We start from the raw sequence: 22,159 nt of genomic DNA on the forward strand, positions 1-22,159 counted from the left end.
CCCCCCTTGTAAACCAAACACACTTTTCATGAAAACATCTATGGTCATGTCAGCCAAAGCGACCACCTATGGGCCAGGAAGAATGGGGAAAGAGAGAATTGACATTTTTATGGTGTGATTAGCTACAAAATTAAAATCCCATTAGTTGCATGACAGTTATGGCTTCCATATTGTGGATCTCAAACTACAGCACATAAACATTTGAGGAATCGAAGATGTGTAACTGTTGGAGAACACTACATACGTCGTCAATGTATCCTGTGGAGAAAGAAGACTTTACTCTTACCAAAGACGCAACTTGTGCAACGCACTTGCTCTAGACATTAGACTGTGCCAATTCTTAAAGGGGAGTTCCAGCTACATATTATAAGACAACCGGGGGCAGACATATCATTGATGCAACCTTTAACCGCACCAGGGCCCAAGAGCTAAAGAGGCCACATCCAGCTCCAAAGCACGTACAATTGTCCACTATGATGAGCTGCAAAGGGCCCATATATTGATCTTGCACAGAGGACCTTTTCTGTCTGTGTCGGCCAGTGAAGACAATATTGGTTGAGTTGGACCCCTGTATGAGTTGGACCCCATACTCAATGGGTGACTGTCGGTCGAACGATGCATCGGCCGATTGTTCAGCTGACAGCCATCTTGGCCGATTCTTCCCTATACAGTGGGGCTCTGACTTGTGTTCTCTATGAGAAGGCTGCTGGCTAACAATGTTGGCTGCTTATCTCCAGGAAAGCCATACGATTGGCATTCCAAAATCGGACATGCCCAATTAGCATGTCCCCCAACAATCAGGTGGCCCGTGCCTCTATACACATTACACACATAGTTGAGATTTTCTCACTCGACAAACATTAGACTAATGTGTAAGGGGGGCCTTACCTGAGCCCCTCAAATGAAGATGACATGGTGCTTTGTAGTTCGGATGAACACCTGCTACGGAGGTTGAAAACTATCAGTCAGAACCTCTAACACGGCTCTCGGGATAGCATGTCTCTGATAGCATCGTTTTATCATTACAAGACCAATGTGGCAGACTTCAGAGCTGCCATTAGATTTCCAAGCCTGAATCTCCTAAATGCTGATTGATATAAACCATACTCTCCATAGTCCTGAACGTCACTACCTAGCAGGGGTGCAACCTGTGCAGCCGTACAGGGACCCAAGAGGTAAAGGGGCCGCTATCACCTCCAAGGCAGGTGGCATTGTACCTTATGAGAAGCTGGACTGTAAAGGGCCCATATATTGTTTTTGCATAGGGTCCCCCTCCTGTGTCTGCCAGTGCTACATAGCATTATTACTGGCAAGATCCCAACTAGCACTGACTCCAGGTATGGACTGGGGCTGAAATTCAGCCATGGCATTTGAAATCACACAGTCCCATGTTGTCCCCGTCACCAATAACCAGATAGGATGTATTACTAATATTACCCTGGATGGAGGAAAGGAAGATTTTCTACCAGACCAATATTTCTAATGAGACCCGTGGCCTCCTGGGGTAAGTGATGGAGTCAGCGACTTTGTGCTCCATCACAACTCTTAACAATATGGATGTCTTGAGAACAACGATTCTGTTAACAACGTAGCAGACAGGACGGCCCATGACCAGACAGTCCCTTCTGGCATTTGCCAGAGTTGCCAGATGGCCAGTCCGGCCCTGGCATTTAGAGGGATAATCCACATTGGTGCACTGGGTCCTATGGGAGCCTGTAGGACTTTCTGCCTTGGAGCAGACCCCAGTATTATGCAGATGGGGGAGTGATTGGTGTCAGTGAATAGGAATCTTTTGTCCCAGAATCTGAACACTTGAAGACAAGGCGATTTGCGCCATTAACCGTCGATCGGCTGCATTTCTTTTCTCATATCTGAGATCTACCATTGTATTTCGTCTGGCAAGTCCTCTGAGCTACATACATCAGACGCACCAATCCTCTACTTTTTCTAATAGTTTGCTTCAATGTAGTAGAGAAAGTGAAATGTTTACCTTCGGAATGCAGATTGTTTATCTGACAACTGAATCTAGAATTGATGCACTTGTGACAAATCCTCAGCTCTGAGATGAACTAGACCTAAATATCAATAAGGTTTCTACTTAATGACAACGAGAATATATGTTAGAGAATGGAAAGGCAATTAAAGTAAGGCAGCAAGTTGTGGAGGCGACGTCCCGTCATGTGCAATGTTTGGCCCAGACCTCTGAATCCGGTATTATACATAGAGTCATCATTCACACTTGTAGGGTTTGTAGTCTACGATGTTACAGTGTTAGGGAAATGTCACCGCAGCAGCACAACCCCCCGGATCCTGGGGTCCGGCACTCTCCTGTGGTCTCCCCTGACACTGACACCCTGGGAAAGTGTTCTCCATCCCTCCTAATACAATGGGAGAGCCGGGTCGCGCACAGATGGTGATCAGACGCCGAGATCTCTCTGCAGGACGACAAAAGAGAAAACGTTATAATGTTAATACAACAAGGAACTTAACGAGTCGGAACTTGGACTCGTGTATAGATGGTGGGAAGCCAGGGAGCGGTGGGGGTCCCGGGGGACGGGGAGAGGATGGGATTATTACTGCTTATTGTCAGTTTGGAGGAGGGGGACGCGTGCAGAAATGTGCAATTTGCATTCGGGGTTGGGGGGAAAAAGAAAACGGTAAATTCACAGCAATCTGTGTGATGAGAAGAAATAAATCATATTGTAAGAAAGAGAGTAAGGAAAAAACATAAAACATTGTAAGGAAACAGCAGGTTATAAAGAAGGAGAAAGTGGATCAGGGATCAAAAAACAAAAAGATTTAAGTCTGCCGTAAAGTTACATATAATATACAAATACATAACCTACAAATAATTAATATAATAGGAAAAATTAGACAGGTGATGGATGGAGATAGATAGATAGATAGATAGATAGATAGATAGATAGATAGATAGATAGATAGATAGATAGTAGATAGATAGATAGATAGATAGATAGATAGATAGATAGATAGATAATAGATATGTGATAGATAGATAGATAGATAATAGATATGTGATAGATAGATAGATAGATAGATAGATAGATAATAGATATGTGATAGATAGATAGATAGATAGATAATAGATAGATAGATAGATAACAGATAGATAATAGATATGTGATAGATAGATAGATGATAGATATATAGATATATAGATAGATAGGTAGATAGATAGATAGATAATAGATATGTGATAGATAGATAGATAGATAGATAGATAGATAGATAGATAGATAGATAGATAATAGATAATAGATATGTGATAGATAGATAGATAGATAATAGATAGATAATAGATATGTGATAGATAGTGAACTGATCATTAATTCTCAAAATTCTCAATTCATGGGTAAAATCTTTGTTTAGTAAAGACAGATTTTCCCATTACTGAGATAGGAGATGACGGTTGGTGCTCATAAAGTTCTATGGAGAACGGTAACTGTCATTGTCATTTCAGAATTCCTTGCAGCAGAATGTCTGTGTCGCCTCCAGCTTCTCCCTTGTGCAAGGAGTAGAACTATGCAGGGAGGAGGCAATAAAGAAAACAATAAAGGTTTGAGAAATTTGTGCAAATATAGAAATGCTTATAAAAATCATTCACAGGGAAGAAGATAAATCTAGAAATATCAGTGTGGACGAAGTAGCAAAAGTACAAGAATAAACGCAATCTATAAATCAGGGATTAATGAAATAGAGACAATAAACCTGGCATAACCAGAACTGAGAGAAGATCTCATCTACTGCACATAATCATAGCACACAGCCAGCACAGAGATCCATTAACCATCACATATGAGTTAGTCAGTTGTGTATTTTATGAAAATGAAGCTTAGGACATGACAGTGACAGGAGCTGCACAGTGAATATGTAAGAAATGGTTTTGTCTCAGGTGATTCAGCACCACTGAAGCAGAGGACAGCAGCTACTATGTGTGTACAGCAGCACTGCAGACATTAAAGGGAACCTGTCACCCCGTTTTTTCAGATTGAGATAAAAATACTGTTAAATAGGGCCTGTGCTGTGCGTTACAATAGTGTATGTAGTGTACCCTGATTCCCCACCTATGCTGCGAAATACATTACCAAAGTCGCCGTTTTCGCCTGTCAATCAGGCTGGTCAGGTCAGGTGGGCGTGGTGACATCGCTGTTTCTTCCCCAGCTTTCCGTTGGTGGCGTAGTGGTGTGCGCATGTCCAAGTGCAGAATCCACTGCGCGCAGGTGAAGAAAAAGCGCGCGATCTGCACTATTACCCTTGTCATTGGTAGGGGTGGCCATCTTCCTGAGGCCGCATGTGCACAGATGGAGTGCTCTGCTGCACAGGGCTTCAGGAAAATGGACGCGGGATGCCGCGCGTGCGCAGATGGAGATCGCGGCGGCCATTTTCCTGAAGCCGAGTTTGCATCTCGGCTTCAGGAAAATGGCCGCCGCGATCTCCATCTGCGCACGCGCGGCATCCCGCGGCCATTTTCCTGAAGCCCCGTGCAGCAGAGCACTCCATCTGCGCACACGCAGCCTCAGGAAGATGGCCGCCCCCACCGATGACAAGGGTAATAGCGCAGATCGCGCGCTTTTTCTTCACCTGCGCGCAGTGGATTCTGCACTTGGACATGCGCACACCACTACGCCACCAACGGAAAGCTGGGGAAGAAACAGCGATGTCACCACGCCCACCTGACCTGACCAGCCTGATTGACAGGCGAAAACGGCAACTTTGGTAATGTATTTCGCAGCATAGGTGGGGAATCAGGGTACACTACATACACTATTGTAACGCACAGCGCAAGCCCCACCAGTATCCTGCCTCCCACCCGCCTGTATCCTGCCCCTCCGGTATCCTGCCCCCCCACTCGCCTGTATCCTGCCCCTCTGGTATCCTGCCTCCCCACCCACCTGTATCCTGCCCCCCCGGTATCCTGCCCCCCCACCCACCTGTATCCTGCCCCTCCGGTATCCTGCTCCCCCACTCACCTGTATCCTGCGCCTCCGGTATCCTGTCCCCCACCCGCCTGTATCCTGCCCTCCGGTATCCTGCCTCCCCACCTACCTGCATCTTGCCTCTCCGGTGTTTTGCTTCCCCACCCACCTGTATCCTGCGCCTCCGGTATCCTGCCCCCCATCCACCTGTATCCTGCGCCTCCGGTATCCTGTCCCCCACCCGCCTGTATCCTGCCCCCTGGTATCCTGCCTCCCCACCCACCTGCATCTTGCCTCTCCAGTGTTTTGCTCCCCCACCCACCTGTATCCTGCACCTCCGGTATCCTGCCTCCCCACCCACCTGCATCTTGCCTCTCTGGTGTTTTGCTTCCCCACTCGCCTATATCCTGCCCCTCTGGTATCCTTCCCCCCCATCTGCCTGTATCCTGCTCCTCCGGTATCCTGCCTCCCCACCCGCCTGTATACTGCCCCTCTGGTATCCTGCCCCTCTGGTATCCTTCCCCCCATCCGCCTGTATCCTGCCCCTCCGGTATCCTGCCTCCCCACCCACCTGTAGTCTGCCCCTCTGTTATCCTGCCCCTCTGGTATCCTGCCCCCCCCCACCCACCTGTATACTGCCCCTCTGATATCCTGCCCCTCTGGTATCCTTCCCCCCATCTGCCTGTATCCTGCCCCTCCGGTATCCTGCCCCCCACCCACCTGTATCCTGGCCCCTCCGGAATCCTACCTCCCCACCCGCCTGTATCCTGCCCCTCCGGTATCATGCCCCCTCCCACCATCACTATCCAGCAGATACGGCTCTCACATCCGTAGATGGGGAACAGGCGCCAGTTTCTCCAAACAACAAAACAATTAAAGGACATAACAAGTATTAGATGAGTATTAATCTCAAAACTGATGAAATGTCATCTCAAGAGACCAGAGGCAGAGAGGTGGGCGGTGAGGAGCATAGGTGGGCAACCAGACACATCTCTGTTAGGAACAAGGACGCTACAGGGTTCATCGGCCTCATTTAGCAGGGTCATGTGATTATGTACCCCCAATGCTCAAATTTGCACCGATTAGTGAATATTAATAGACAACAACTATTGGCAGCCCCTTGTATTACTATTAGGAACTGATTTACAGACCTCACAGACTGACTGTATATATATATATATATATATATATATATATATATACACACAGTTAGGTCCATATATATTTGGACAGAGACAACATTTTTCTAATTTTGGTTATAGACATTACCACAATGAATTTTAAACCAAACAATTCAAATGCAGTTGAAGTTCAGACTTTCAACTTTCATTTGAGGGTATCCACATTAAAATTGGATGAAGGGTTTAGGAGTTTCAGCTCCTTAACATGTGCCACCCTGTTTTTAAAGGGACCAAAAGTAATTGGACAATTGACTCCAAGGCTATTTTATGGATAGGTGTGGGCAATCCCTTCATTATGTCATTCTCAATTAAACAGATAAAAGGCCTGGAGTTGATTTGAGGTGTGGTGCTTGCATTAGGAAGGTTTTGCTGTGAAGTAAACATGCGGTCAGAGGAGCTCTCCATACAGGTGAAACAAGCCATCCTTACGCTGCGAAAACAGAAAAAAAACCATCCGAGAAATTGCTACAATATTAGGAGTGGCAAAATCTACAGTTTGGTCCATCCTGAGAAAGAAAGAAAGCACTGGTGAACTCATCAATGCAAAAAGACCTGGGCGCCCACGGAAGACAACAGTGGTGGATGATCGCAGAATAATCTCCATGGTGAAGAGAAACCCCATTCACAACAGCCGACCAAGTGAACAACACTCTCCAGGAGGTCGGCGTATCAATATCCACATCTACCATAAAGAGAAGACTGCATGAAAGTAACTACAGAGGGTTCACTGCACGGTGCAGCCACTCATAAGCATCAAGAATAAAAAGGCTAGACTGGACTTTGCTAAAAAACATCTAAAAAAGCCAGCTCAGATCTGGAAGAACATTCTTTGGACAGATGAAACCAAGATCAACCTCTACCAGAATGATGGAAAGAGAAAAGGATGGTGAAGGCGTGGTACAGCTCATGATCCAAAGCATACCACATCATCTGTAAAATATGGCGGAGGCAGTGTGATGTCTTGGGCATGCATGGCTGCCAGTGGCACTGGGTCACTAGTGTTTATTGATGATCTGACACAGGACAGAAGCAGCCGAATGAATTCTGAGGTATTCAGAGCCGCCATACTGTGTGCTCAGATCCAGCCAAATGCAGCCAAACTGATTGGTCGTTGTTTCATACTACAGATGGACAATGACCCAAAACATAAAGCCAAAGCAACCCAGGAGTTTATTAAAGCAAAGAAGTGGAATATTCTTGAATGGCCAAGTCAGTCACCTGATCTCAACCCAATTGAGCAGCATTTCACTTGTTAAAGTCTAAACTTCAGACAGAAAGGCCCACAAACAAACAGCAACTGAAAACCACCGCAGTGAAGGCCTGGCAGAGCATCAAAAAGGAGGAAACACAGCGTCTGATGATGTCCATGAGTTCAAGACTTCAGGCAGTCATTGCCAACAAAGGGTTTTCATCCAAGTACTAAAAATGAACATTTTATTTAAAATTATTGAATCTGTCCAAATACTTTTGGTCCCTTTAAAAGCAGGGTGGCACATGTTAAGGAGCTGAAACTCCTAAACCCTTCATCCAGTTTTAATGTGGATACCCTCAAATGAAAGCTGAAAGTCTGAACTTGTTTTGTTTAAAATTCATTGTGGTAATGTCTATAACCAAAATTAGAAAAATGTTGTCTCTGTCCAAATATATATGGACCTAACTGCATATATATATATATAATATATACATATATATATATATAATGTGTTTATCACCATTACCATCTGCCTAAGGCCCAAACAACTCTATTTTCTCATAGCAGAAGATATAGAGCATCACCCACTGTATCATGTGTCTCTATCTCCTGTGATCTCTCTCCTCTCTGATTCTATGTCTCTCTATTTCGCTGGCTTTATGACTCCTTTTTGTATCTGTCTCGTTTTCTCTTTTTCTGTACTAATTATATTTCCCTCTCTCCATATGATTTTCCCTCTCTCTATCTGTTGTTCTCTATTTCTCGATGTGCCTCCATCTATGTTAGCTCTTTGTGTGTCTCCATTTCTTACAACTTCTCCATCTTTCTCTCTTTGTCCATCCATGTTCTCTATGTCCTCCTGTCTCACTGTTTCTTTTACCTTTCTCTATGTAAATGTATTTCTCTCTCTTATCTCTATCCCTCTGTTCTCTCTATCACTCTCTTCTCTCTCAATCCTTCTATTCTCTTTCCATCCCTCTATTCTCTCACCAGCACTCTCTTTCCTCTCTTGATCCTTCTCTCTCTACCACTCTCTTTTCTCACTCTTTTTCCCTGTCTTTTCTTTCTCTCCTCTCTCTCTATCCCTCTCTGCTTTCTCTCTATCCCTCTCTGCTTTCTCTCTATCCCTCTCTCCTTTTTCTCTTTCCCTCACCCTTCTCTGCCCCTCTCTATCCCCCTCTCTCTTTTCTCACTGTGCGTTCTCTCTTCTAGCTCTGTCCATCCCTCTCACCTCTCTATCAATCTCTCCTCTCGCTATTTCCCTCTCTTCTCACTCTCTATCCCTCTCTCTCATCTCACTATCCTTCTTTCTACCCCTCTCAGTCTCCCTCTCTTTTCTCAGTATCCATCTCTATCCCTCTCTCTACCCTCTCTCTCTCTCTCTGTATCCCTCTCTCTCCTCTATCTACCCCTCTCTCTGTATCACTCTCTTTTCTCTCTCTATTCCTCTCTCTTCTATCTATTTCACTCTCTCTTCTCACTCTCTCCTCTCTCTCCCTTTCTCCTCTCTCTACCCCTCTCAGTATCCCTCTCTTTTCTCTCTATCCCTGACTCCTCCCTCTATTTCCCCCTCACTTCTCACTCTCTCCTCTCTATCCCTCTCTCTCCTCTCTACTCCTCTCTCTACCCCTCTTTCTATCCCTCTCTTTCCTCTCTATCTCCTCACACTCTCCCCGCTCTCTCTTACTATCTTTTATCACTTTGTCTCCTTCTATTCATATCTGATCATCTATTTTTGTTATATTCATCTCTCATTTAATCCATGTATTCTGTACTATTTTTATACATATAGTTTGGGAGGACTGTGCCAATCACTTTGCGTGACCATCTCTATCCTCACCTACTGTATCCTCACCCATCCCTTGTAGATTGTGAGCCCTCGCGGGCAGGGTCCTCACTCCTCCTGTACCAGTCGTGATTTGTATTGTTTAAGATTATTGTACCTGTTTTTATTATGTATACCCCTCCTCACATGTAAAGCGCCATGGAATAAATGGCGCTATAATAATAAATAATAATAATAATCAGGGAGTATTGGAGCAGTTGTGATATCTCATACAATTGGGACAGATGTAACTGTTAGCTAATATCTAGTGTCTAATTACAAGGTAATGTCTAATCACATAGTAAAGATTATTCCTGCCTCCAGCCCAGTCACATTATAGCTGAGGACATAGACTTTCATTCAGAAAAGGTAACGTGACCAAGATGTCAGCGCCATCATGTACTGAACAGTGAGCTGTGTCCATGGCCATCTGTGGAGGTGGGAGACGCGTGCGGACTTCATGCCTGAGCATCATCCGCTGCGGACAGCTCATCTCCGGGGGATTACTGAGGGATCAACGCAAGCAGATCCCAGCCTGAAGCTGCAGGGTCCTCACCTACCCAGAGACAGCACTGCACTACTAGATCTACAGCAGATTTATACCACTGGTTATTTAGAGAACTAATATATATCTCATACGGTATGTCTTATCTATCTATTATCTATCTATCTATTATCTATCTATCTATCTATTATCTATCTATCTATCTATTATCTATCTATATATCATCTATCTATCTATTATCTATCTATATATCATCTATCTATCTATTATCTATCTATATATCATCTATCTATCTATTATCTATCTATTATCTATCTATATATCATCTATCTATCTATCTATTATCTATCTATATATCATCTATCTATCTATCTATTATCTATCTACCTATTATCTATCTATTATATATCATCTATCTATCATCTATTATCTATCTATTATCTATCTATCATCTATCTATTATCTATCATCTATTATCTATCTATTATCTATCTATCATCTATCTATTATCCATCATCTATCTATCATCTATTATCTATCTATCTATTATCTATCATCTATCTATTATCTATCTATCTATTATCTATCATCTATCTATTATCTATCATCTATCTGTTATCTATTATCTATCATCTATCTATCTATTATCTATCTATCATCTATCTATCTATTATCTATCTATGTATCTATTATCTATCTACGTATATATCATCTATCTATCTATCTATTATCTATCTATTATCTATCTATATATCATCTATCTATCTATTATCTATCTACCTATTATCTATCTATTATATATCATCTATCTATCATCTATTATCTATCTATTATCTATCTATCTATCATCTATCTATTATCTATCATCTATTATCTATCTATTATCTATCTATCATCTATCTATTATCCATCATCTATCTATCATCTATTATCTATCTATCTATTATCTATCATCTATCTATTATGTCGCTAGCTAGCTATCTATTATCTATCATCTATCTATTATCTATCTATCTATTATCTATCATCTATCTGTTATCTATTATCTATCATCTATCTATCTATCTATTATCTATCTATCTATCTATTATCTATCTATATATCATCTATCTATTATCTATCTATATATCATCTATTATCTATCTATTATCTATTATCTATCATCTATCTATTATCTATCATCTATCTATCATCTATCTATCTATCTATCTATCTATCTATCTATCTATCCATCATGTTCTATCACTGTGAATTTATATTAGGTTATAATATAACATGTTAGTAAAAATGTATTTATATGATATGATACATCATGGCATATAGTATATCAGGATATTATTTAGCACTACACGTGGGTTAGTTTTCGTAGTTAGGTATTAGTGGCTTCATTACCTGATAGTTTTGTAGCTACAGTGATATCTGTTTATCATTGTTGCTGTAAAGCTTCCGCCTATATCAGCCTTCATATATAATACATCAATAGATAGCTGAATGATAAAATATAGAATGTAATGATGACAACAAGGATGGATTCCCAAGATGTTAACACATCAAACCAAACGATCGGCAATAGAAAACATCTACCTTGGAAGATGGAAGAAGTTTACCAGAAGAGAAGACTGGTGGTGACTACTCTCACAAGGGTTTTACTCGAAGACTTTTACTATTAAGTCCTAGACATTAACTTGTTTGCAGCTTGACCAACACATACACACAGTACTATAAGGCCAATGATAATAATGATGATAAAGGTATGAGCATTGCCAAATAAGATTTCCTATGGACATTTGTATTACATAACAATAGCAGTTTACAATGGAACACACATTTACTTTATCATAAAAAAAACAGCTCTATGTCTGAATAATAAAATGATGGTATCAGTTTCATGTATAACTTGACCGCATAAAACCAAATAACTAGAAATAGTAAAATCTTACCTGTGAACATTTTTCCTGGAAAGATGAAAGGTAACAAGGAAACCTAGGGGGAAAGACATCCAAAGGAAAGCTATGGGGAAATCAATGAAACGTTCTGGTGAAGACATGGAGAAGATACAATGGATTTAGGAATAGAATCTTGCACTTAGTAATGTAAAGCTGTAATCCAGTTTCCAAATAGATGTTAAAGTCTCTCTTCACAGCCAGAATATTCCCCTCCCTCCCCATATAATACATTCAAAAGGCAGCTGAGATATGGGGTGCTGTTTGAAGAATGGTTGATACTATAGATTCTTTTAATAACAGAAGCAATTTTTCCCTTTGAAAACATTATTAGTACATCTAAAAAACAACTCTGGGAATATATTATTATTATTTTTTACATTTCTTAAACAGCTCCATGGTAACCGACCACAAACAATCCCTGAGTACAGCAGTCGACGGTTTAAAAACCTACCAAAAGTAATGGACAAATACAATGGACTATTACTATTACAGAAGTATGAAATATGTGCATGATGTGTTATAATCACTGTGAGACACACAAGTTATTATAAGAAGTATCTACACAATAGGGCACCAGAGTTCCTTAATCAAGGTCATTTGCAATGGTTGATTTTATTACAACTTAATTGAAATGGTGTACATAGAAAGACATTAGAACCCTAAAACTAGTTAATAGGATCCCAACTAGAGACCCCCAACCTTAGTGTGTCAGTACATAAAACCCTCAATGGATGAGAAACATGAAGGGTGTTGCCAATGCTTAAGAAATGTGGAGCCAACAACTCAATATTGGTCATTTCAATAAATTCACACTATCTACAGTAATATGTCACTTATAGTGTCTTACCTCATGGGGGGTTCAGTAACCAAGAGACTTCAGCCAGGAGAGCTGCCTAATATTATGGGGAAACCATAATAATAATGAGCAATCTGCACTAATACTGATGAGGACTGGGGGATGATGGACCCTCACTGGGGTGGGCTGGTTTCCCTCCATCTGTCTGGTCCTGACGCGTGCAGCTCTCGTGTCATCACACTGGCCAGGTCCAGGGGTCCAGGGGTCCAGGGGTGGGCTGTATCTCATCTGCACACAATGCCCTCATTACTGGGGATTACACCAGGGACTCTGCCGTTACCTAAGCTCTCCACATAAGGGTTAAACATTAATGAAAAGAGCAACTGATCCTCCAGCTGCTGAGGAGCCACTGGGAATCTGCTGGGAGTTATACTCCACAATGGTGGGTATTAGACCCAGAGGGGTCTGTGAACGAAATGCAAGCGAGACCGGGGTCAGCAAGAAAGAGGGGCCAGACAGAAATATAGGTCTGCCAACAGATAGAAAGTGGGATGGGGGATGGATAGATAGATAGATACATAGATAGATAGATAGATAGATAGATAGATAGATAGATAGATAGATAGATAGATAGATAGATAATTGAAATTTCTGCTGTATGCAGATGACCTCGTGCTGTTATCACCAACTGAGAAAGGCCTCCAAGATCATCTGAAAATCCTAGAGACCTTCAGCAGCACATGGGCACTGCCAATCAACGAGAAAAAAACTAATATCATGGTGTTCCAGAAAAGAAAGCAGAAACCCACTGGCAATCCTACCTTTATGATAGACAACCGTCCACTTACTGAAACCAACAGGTACACCTACCTGGGCCTAGAACTCAGCCAGTCAGGGAGCTTCAAGCAAGCCATAGAGTCACTAAAAGACAAGGCATCCAAAGCCTTCTATGCCATCAGAAGGCGTCTGTACCACCTCAAGGCACCAGTAACCGTATGGCTAAAATTTTTTGACTCCATCATTGCCCCAATTCTTCTATACGGTAGTGAGGTCTGGGGCCCAGTCTCATACCCAAACTGGTCAAAGTGGGACGCTGGGCCGACAGAAATATTCCACCTAGAGTTCTGCAAGCATCTTCTCCAAGTCCATCGGAGCACATCAAATAGCGCCTGCCGAGCAGAGCTGGGCAGATTCCCACTACACATCGCAATAAAGAAGAAGGCGCTGTCATTCAAGGCTCATCTACAAAGTAGCAGTCCCAGCTCCTACCATCACAAAGCCTTCCTACACCAGGAAGCCTCCCAAGAAAAAGTACCCAAAGCCAGTCTGACCAAGCCACCAACCTCCATAGCCTGACAAAAGGTGAAATCCAGAAAATGGTACACAAAGTCAAAGAGGAATATCTCAGCATCTGGAGGAACGACATAAACAAATCCCAGAAACTGACAATATACCGGAATCTACAGAGGGAGTACAAACTGGCCCCATATCTAGAGAAACTAGAAAACCCCAAAGATCGACAGATCCTGAGCCGGTACAGACTGAGCGCCCACAGCCTACTCATCGAATCCGGGCGGCACCGACAGAACTACAAGCCTCGAGAGAACAGACTCTGCCAGCAGTGCCCCCAGGAGGCCGTGGAGGATGAGGCCCACTTCCTGCTGAGGTGCCCCAAATACTCCGCAGTGAGGGACACTCACTTCAAGAGGCTGTCTGATCTCCTCCCAGATTTCACCTCCAAGGAGGAGGAAGAGAAACTGCCGATAATACTGGGGGAAGAGGAAAGTGCAGTGGCCGTAGCAGCGGAATATGTCAGTGCCTGCCACAGACTAAGAGGAGCCTGATATGTCATGGACTCCCGTACCCCAACACTGGACATATCCCTATCCCCCGACTAAAGAGCCCGATATGTCATGGACTCCTATACCCCACCCTGGAAACATCCCCTATCCTCTAAAAGGAATTTGATATTCCCTGGACCTCTATATGCCCCCCCTCCCCCACCCCCGTATTTTTACCATATGCTTTGGCAATGCTAACATGTACTTAGTCCTGCCAATAAAGCTCATTTGAATTTGAATTTGAATTAATAGATAGATAGATAATAGATGGAGAGATAGATATGTAGATAGATAGATGTAGCTATGAGATAGATAGATAGATAGATAGATAGATAGATAGATAGATAGATAGATAGATAGATAGATAGATAGATAGATAGATTTATAAAGGTAAACCATAGATGAAAGAAAGATAGGGAGAGGAAGGAAGGAAGAGAAGAAAGATAGATAAATAGATAGATAGATAGATAGATGATAGATAGATAGATAGATAGATAGATAGATAATAGATAGATAGATAGATAGATAGCTGATAGATAGATAGATAGATAGATAGATAGATAGATAGATAGATAGATAGATAGATAATAGATAGATAGATAGATAGATAGATAGATAGATAGATAGATAGATAATAGACAGATAGATAGATAATAGATAGATAGATAGATAGATAGATAGATAGATAGATAGATAGATAGATAGATAGATAGATAGATAGATGATAGATAGATAATAGATAGATAATAGATAGATAGATAGATAGATAGATAGATAGATAGATAGATAGATAGATGATAGATAGATAGATAGATAGATAGATAGATAGATAGATAGATAGATGATAGATAGATAGATAATAGATAGATAGATAGATAAATAGATAGATGATAGATAGATAGATAGATAGATAGATGATAGATAGATAGATAGATAGATAGATAGATAGATAGATAGATAGATAATAGATAGATAATAGATAGATAGATAATAGATAGTGTTTATTGCCACACTGGATAGATGACATCAAATATCACATCACTATAATCAGTGTCCTTTTCCTCATCCCTTGTATTACACTTTCCTTCACACCTTTTCCCCTGGTAGCTGCCATGTACTCTGTGTGCTGTGGACGCTGAATTGCCTTTTTTTTTGGAGACTAGAGTATTACTGTATGGGGGCAGCCCTGGATGTGAAGGGGCACAGAGGTTCCCAGGGTGTGGGGGAGGGGAGAGTCAGACAAGCTCCAGGGTCACAATCCTCCACACCCATGGGTTGTTTGTCCTCATTTTGGCAAGATGACAATTGCCTTCTCTGTGTGCTGAAGTTTTGTAGGATCCCAGAACATTTGCTTTGGGCAATTGCTGTTTGTGTATATTACAGTCATTATAAATGTTATAAATACTATCCAGAGTTTTATCACTTTCCTGTTATTTCCCCCAATACAGTACACAGCCTAATATACTAATGATACCTATATGACCCTGTAATTACAGGAAACTCATCCCCTGTCCTGGTGCACCCCAGGGGGCTGAGACTGAAGGGAATCACGAGCCCTTTAATTAAACTGTAATTAGAATTGATACAATGGACGTTAATACAAATCATACAAAGAATCCATTCAGAACAGGTGATCAGGTGTGACTGAGAATAGGACGTGGTGCTGGATTATTAACCCTTATTTGGGGACACCTTGTACCAGCCATCATCTGTTGGAGTGTCACCAGAAGACTCTTTGTAAACCTTCTTGCTTTGACTCATTATGTGGCCAGTAAGGACTTGAAGAAGTGTAACAAATATTCACAAGCAGCTCAGACTCAATTCAATATACATGGAAGGTGTGCTGGAGAAAAGGAAGGAAGGAATAACCAGCACTGGACCAGGGAGCTAGAACATAGAGAGACCTCTGTACTGAAGTCATGAGAAGACAAACATGATACATGGCAGAAGAAAGTGGCAGATAGGTGTGGAGTGATATTATATTAGTGTGTAGGTGTGAGGGGGTGGGCAATTACTGGAGGGTTTTGGTTTAGTAATAAGATCTAGGGGAAAAAATCAATAATTCACAAAAAGATAGTAAAGAAAAATGAACATACCAGCAAATAAAAATGGTAGAAGAAAAAAAAAGAAGGTGGAGGAGAATATTCTATCTATCTATCTATCTATCTATCTATCTATATATCTATCCATTATCTATAAGTCTATCTATCTATCTATCTATCTATCTATCCATCCATTATCTATCTATCTATCTATCTATCTATCTATCTATCTATCTATCTCTTTATCCCATATCTATAAGTCTATCTATCTATCTATCTATTATCTATCTATCTATCTATCTATCTATCTATCTATCTATCTTTTATCTATCTATTATCTATCTCTCTATCTATCCATTATCTATCTATCTATCTATCTATCTATCTATCTATCTTTTATCTATCTATTATCTATCTATCTCTCTATCCATTATCTATCTCTCCATTATCTATATGTCTATTTATCTATCTCTCTATCCATTATCTATCTATTATCTATCTCTCTATCCATTATCTATCTATTATCTATCTCTCTATCCATTATCTATCTATTATCTATCTATCTATCTATTATCTATCTATCTAGAGTTGCAAAAAAGTGAGAGCAGCACAAAGAAAAAACAACAAAATTAGGGTGCAAGACCCCTCAGGCATGTACCAAACCTTGTCATAGAAATCAGAGGCAGCACACCATTGTAGATTAGATTTTGATGGTGTTCAAATTCAATAGCCCATCGTGGCAACGTTTCGGCCCATGGAGAGCCTTTCTCAAGCCTTCTTGCTTTGACACATTATGTGGATTAAGAAAGGCTCTACATGAGCCGAAACGTTGCCACGATGGGCTATTGAATTTGAACACCATCAAAATCTAATCTACAATGGTGTGCTGCCTCTGATTTTTGGATTTATATGTATCTATCTATCTATCTATCTATCAATCTATTATCTATCTGTTATCTATTATCTATTATCTATTATCTATCTATCTATTTCATATCTATCTATCACTGCATATCTATCTATTTGTCTATCAATTATCTATGTATGTTTGTATCTATCTATCTATCTCTCTATCCATTATTTATCTATTTGTCTATCTCATATCTATCTCATATCTCTCTATTATCTATCTATCTATCTATTATCTATCTATTATCTATCTATCTATCTATCTATCTATCATCTACCTATTATTTATCATCTATCTATCTATTATCTATCTATTATCTATCTATCTATCTATGTATCTATCTATCATCTATCTATCTATCTATCTATCTATTATCTATCTATCATCTATCTATCTATCTATCTATCTATCTATCTATCTATTATCTATCTATCTGCTCCTTAATTTCCTCTAGTTTGCTCAATTTTAGTGCAAGGGTTGAGTAAATTAGGGGGAAATAAAACAAGTCATGACTGAGAAGTGAGAAGAAGAGCAATATAGATTACAAGGCAAAAGAATATTGAAAGTCATATTGGGGAGTACAAATAGTCCTAGGTTGAGAAATGTATAGGGTTCTTGTTGAATAGACTGTCCCTGGTGGTTTGGGAAGAATTGTGGAAGAGTCAGTTTCAAAAAAAGGAGATAAATATTGATAAGCAGGCTGGTAGGAAGGTGAGGGTTAAAAAGAAAAAAAACACCATGTGCAGATTGGGACAACATAACAATATGTTAAAGATCCCCTATGAATCTATGGGAACAGGTTGAGAATTAATAGGAAGCAGATGTTATCAGAATTTTGGTAAAAACATCAATAGTAAGATTCAGGTATAGGATAAGTGTCAGGAATGTATGTAGCTGGATATAGGTTGGGAGATACAGTTTTGGGGCAAATGATACAGCTGTAATGGAGAAAGTGAGCAGATTGCATAGATCATAAAGAAGGAGAAGATGTAGTGAAGCTCCAAAGCCTGGCATGTAAGGAGAGGGAAGTGCTGGAGTCTGGAGGAAAAGGTCAGGTGTGAAAGAAGAGGCAGCATAAGCTAGGCAGTCTACTGTGAAAGAAGAGGCAGCATAAGCTAGGCAGTCTACTGTGAGAGAAGAGGCAGCATAAGCTAGGCAGTCTACTGTGAAAGAAGAGGCAGCATAAGCTAGGCAGTCTACTGTGAGAGAAGAGGCAGCATAAGCTAGGCAGTCTACTGTGAAAGAAGAGGCAGCATAAGCTAGGCAGTCTACTGTGAGAGAAGAGGCAGCATAAGCTAGGCAGTCTACTGTGAGAGAAGAGGCAGCATAAGCTAGGCAGTCTACTGTGAGAGGCAAAGAGCAAAGCAAGATCTGGAGCGCAGGAGATCCAGGAAAAGAGACCTGCTGAAAGGTTGGAAAGGAGAAAATATAGAAGAGAGCCTGTGAACCAAGTGGAGGATATAGTGTGGAGATGTGGAGGAGTCAGGGCACAACATAAGTAAGGGTGGGGTCCAGGATACAGAACAGAGAGATGCAGGGAGGCAAATGTATGGTGCATGGAAATGACAGAGACTTTACAATAGGAAGTTCAGGTTGCAGAAAAATCTGCATACAGTAAAACATGGTGGAGAGCAGTGTTCCCCAAACTCCAGACCTCACAGCCCCAGAAGGTCAGGATTTCAGGGTTTCCTTAGTATCGCATAGGTGATGAAAGTATCATCAAGGCATCGGGAAGTCTCTCACCTGTACATTACTGTGGGAATCCTGAAGACATGACCTGCTGGAGGACTGGAGTGTGGGGAACACTGGGCTACATCGGATACGAAGAGGGGAGATAGGAAATAGTAAGATGCAATGGAGGCTGTAGAGGAAGACACATGGTGGAGGCTGGAGGAGACTGGTGGAGGCTTCATAGCAGGATGAACACTAGAGGGTAAAAGAAGTTAGAGATAAGAATACATGGTGGAGACTAGAGAGGAGGAGAGCTAGTGGATGCAGGCTGGAGAGGAGGAGAGCTAGTGGATGCAGGCTGGAGAGGAGGAGAGCTAGTGGATGCAGGCTGGAGAGGAGGAGAGCTAGTGGATGCAGGCTGGAGAGGAGGAGAGCTAGTGGATGCAGACTAGAGAGGAGGAGAGCTAGTGGATGCAGGCTGGAGAGAGAATGCAAGGTGGATGGAGAAGGAGGAAGAAGGTTTATGGAGAGGCTGGAAAGAAAGACAAATGGTGGAGGCTAGAAAGAAGAATATAGGGTGAGGGCAGAAGAAGAGGAGAATACATGGCAAAGGCTGCTAAAAGCATCTAAGAGGAGACTGGAGGGAAGGAAGCACCATGGACACTAGTGGAGGGGCTGAAGAGGAAGATTCTCTATGAAGGCTGAAAATTCAAGGTGGAGAGGAGAATCCAGGAGGAGGAGGATAGGGCCGGAGGAGGCTGTGGGGAGAAGTACGAGCTGTAGATGAGGTGACAGTATACAGAGGGTGGAAGCTGCAGAGCCGGTTGTGGGCTGGAGGGGAGGACGCCGGGCGGAGGCGCCGTCTGTGCCGGTAATTACCGCCGGCGCGTGCTGCTGGGGCTGCAGTGGCTCGTGCCTCACTGGCAGCGCGTGCAGAGCCACTGCTCCCAGATCACTGCAGCTTTCCAGCAACACCAGTCACTAAACACTGAAACGACATCGGTAATATTAGAGATAATAATTATTATTTATTATAAGAAATTAACCCTCCATACCTCTTGCATGTTGTCCTTTCATTATACTTTGGTCTGAAAACACAGACCCTTGCTTCACTCCATGCTGCATTTGTGTATCCCACCCATACAGACTCCATGCATCCAATAATCCACTGTAGAGATCACTATGAGATAATTCACTGTGCCCCTACCTGGTATTGGGGGGTCCCAGGCTTTCCCCTGCTGGTTTGGCCGAGCTGAGATGTCCTCCTCATATCTGATGCCTGAAGTTCCAGAGCCTAGAAGAGAAAAGGGGGAAAGATAGGAAATATTGATGGATACAGGAGCACTAGGAAACCCTCATCATCCTCCAAATACTCTGCTTTCTGTCCACACGACCTAGACATTATAGGGAACAGGCTTTTCTTCAGTAGGTGTAGAACATGTCCTTGTCCAATCCATCTGATCCCCCTCCCCCTCCCTGAGCATCTATGGACCCCCCATCATATAATCATAGATATATACAACCGATCTCCTTTGTCCCATCTAGAACAGATGGAGCAGCCAAGCCAAAATGGGTTTATTTAAAAAGAGAACAAAAAAAAGCTGCTATGGAAAAAGTTTGGATTGTGAAGCGTGTAAGCTGGAGGATGGGCAGTGGGGGGTCCCAGGGGGAGGCAGGGGGGCTGGCGGGGAATTTGAAGTGTGTCAGGCGCGTGCAGCTTCCACCCCAGTCTCCCAGTGTAATCCCCTGCAATGCAATGTCTGGGACCAGGGGCTGAAGTGACCCAGATACATCTCCAATGTCAGAAGATTGGGAGAAAAGAATAAGATCTATCAGAATTGTGTTGGGATGGACTAACAGAGGGTTTTCTACTGATATATTCAGCAGTAGATAATGCAATAATTTATATAATGCAAAAGTGTATGATATAATGCATGTTCCAAGTATAACACATACAACTGCTGTGCAGCATGCAGCAACCTGAGGATGCAGTATAACATGAGCATATATTACCACTGTGCAACATATAAAGCCCCAATATACAGCACATCTAACAATGCTGGGTATAGTAACATTAAATATATTATTATAGTTATATTGGTTAAATATAGCATAAAATAATACTAATATTATTATATTATACTATTAAACTATGTCATATTATAGTAATATTTTTCAGTTTATTAGTATAGTAATATTAGTTAAATATAGTATAAAATAATACTGATATTATTAAAATATATTATATTAATATATTACATATATCAGTATAGTAATATTGGATAAATAGAGTATTAAATAATATAATATTATTATATTATTAAGATTTATTATAGTAATACTATTCAGTATATTAGCATAGTAATATTAAATATTCAATATATACAGTAGCTCCATTATAATATATAATGCCTAATACTTAGCAAGGTTTATTGCTGCAGAATAACATAGAATGCCAGTGCACCACATATAGTGATGTATGTATGTGCCAATATAACATATTGTGCTCCAGTGTAACATCTGTATTAAGAGATGCAAAAACATATAATGCCCAAATTACAATGATCCTCTACAGCATATAGTAAAGTAAAAATAATACAATATTAAATTTACTTCTATCAGAAGACATAATAATAATGTAACAGGTATTATCATATGATGCTATAGTATATCTTATAGATTTTGCTTGACATTGATAGAGATATAATGCTTCAAATATAACATATAATGTCCCTGTACAGCATACCCTATTATATAATGCCCCAATATGTCTACTTTGGTACTGAAAGAGGCTATAAGTGATTATGTGAGGATGTGACATATAGGAAAACTCATTTATAAAGCCTAATAATATCCCTATAGACTATTATAATGATCATGCAGGACATTGTAATGTTATAGTTGGATATTATAGTAGTATTTTAGGGTATTTTATGTCGTTTTAGGGCTGTTCCCCATGTTCTTCACCCATCTACATAGAAGCAAGTGTGTAAAATGTAACTCTGTTCACCACTATAATACATTCTGATCCACATACAGATGAAATAATTAATGCCTCGACCCAGATCCTATGGCACGGAGGAGATTTTATCAGCCCATCATGATTGTATAGTAGTGAGTAGTCATCTGCTGTGTGTGCATTGTGAGAAGACATAATTACAGCTTGGGATGCAGTTTAGCTTCCTACTGTTATGGGTGCATATAATCCCAAACCAAGCCAAACTTGGGCACTATATCTCATCCATTTCATGGAGCACAAAGGCTGCCTTGTAAGGAGCACCAATCCAGCGATGACACCCTGCCAGCTGCTTGC

The 22,159-nt window shown here is 41.2% G+C and overlaps 1 long non-coding RNA gene across 2 annotated transcripts; it reads right to left on the reverse strand.

The window, feature by feature from the left end:
- Positions 1-1,673: 1,673 nt before the first annotated feature.
- On the reverse strand, positions 1,674-20,201 carry LOC138651351 (uncharacterized). Of its 2 annotated transcripts, none has more exons than XR_011315472.1 (3): positions 20,054-20,201; positions 11,581-11,650; positions 1,674-2,435 (listed from the first exon to the last, which is right to left on the reverse strand). It is a non-coding gene; the product is annotated as an uncharacterized lncRNA (long non-coding RNA). The 2 variants fall into 2 exon arrangements; XR_011315471.1 differs by lacking the exon at positions 20,054-20,201 and adding an exon at positions 12,434-12,493.
- Positions 20,202-22,159: the final 1,958 nt, after the last annotated feature.

The sequence above is a fragment of the Ranitomeya imitator genome, chromosome 10, assembly GCF_032444005.1.
Source record: "Ranitomeya imitator isolate aRanImi1 chromosome 10, aRanImi1.pri, whole genome shotgun sequence".
In the NCBI taxonomy this organism is placed as follows: domain Eukaryota; kingdom Metazoa; phylum Chordata; class Amphibia; order Anura; family Dendrobatidae; genus Ranitomeya; species Ranitomeya imitator.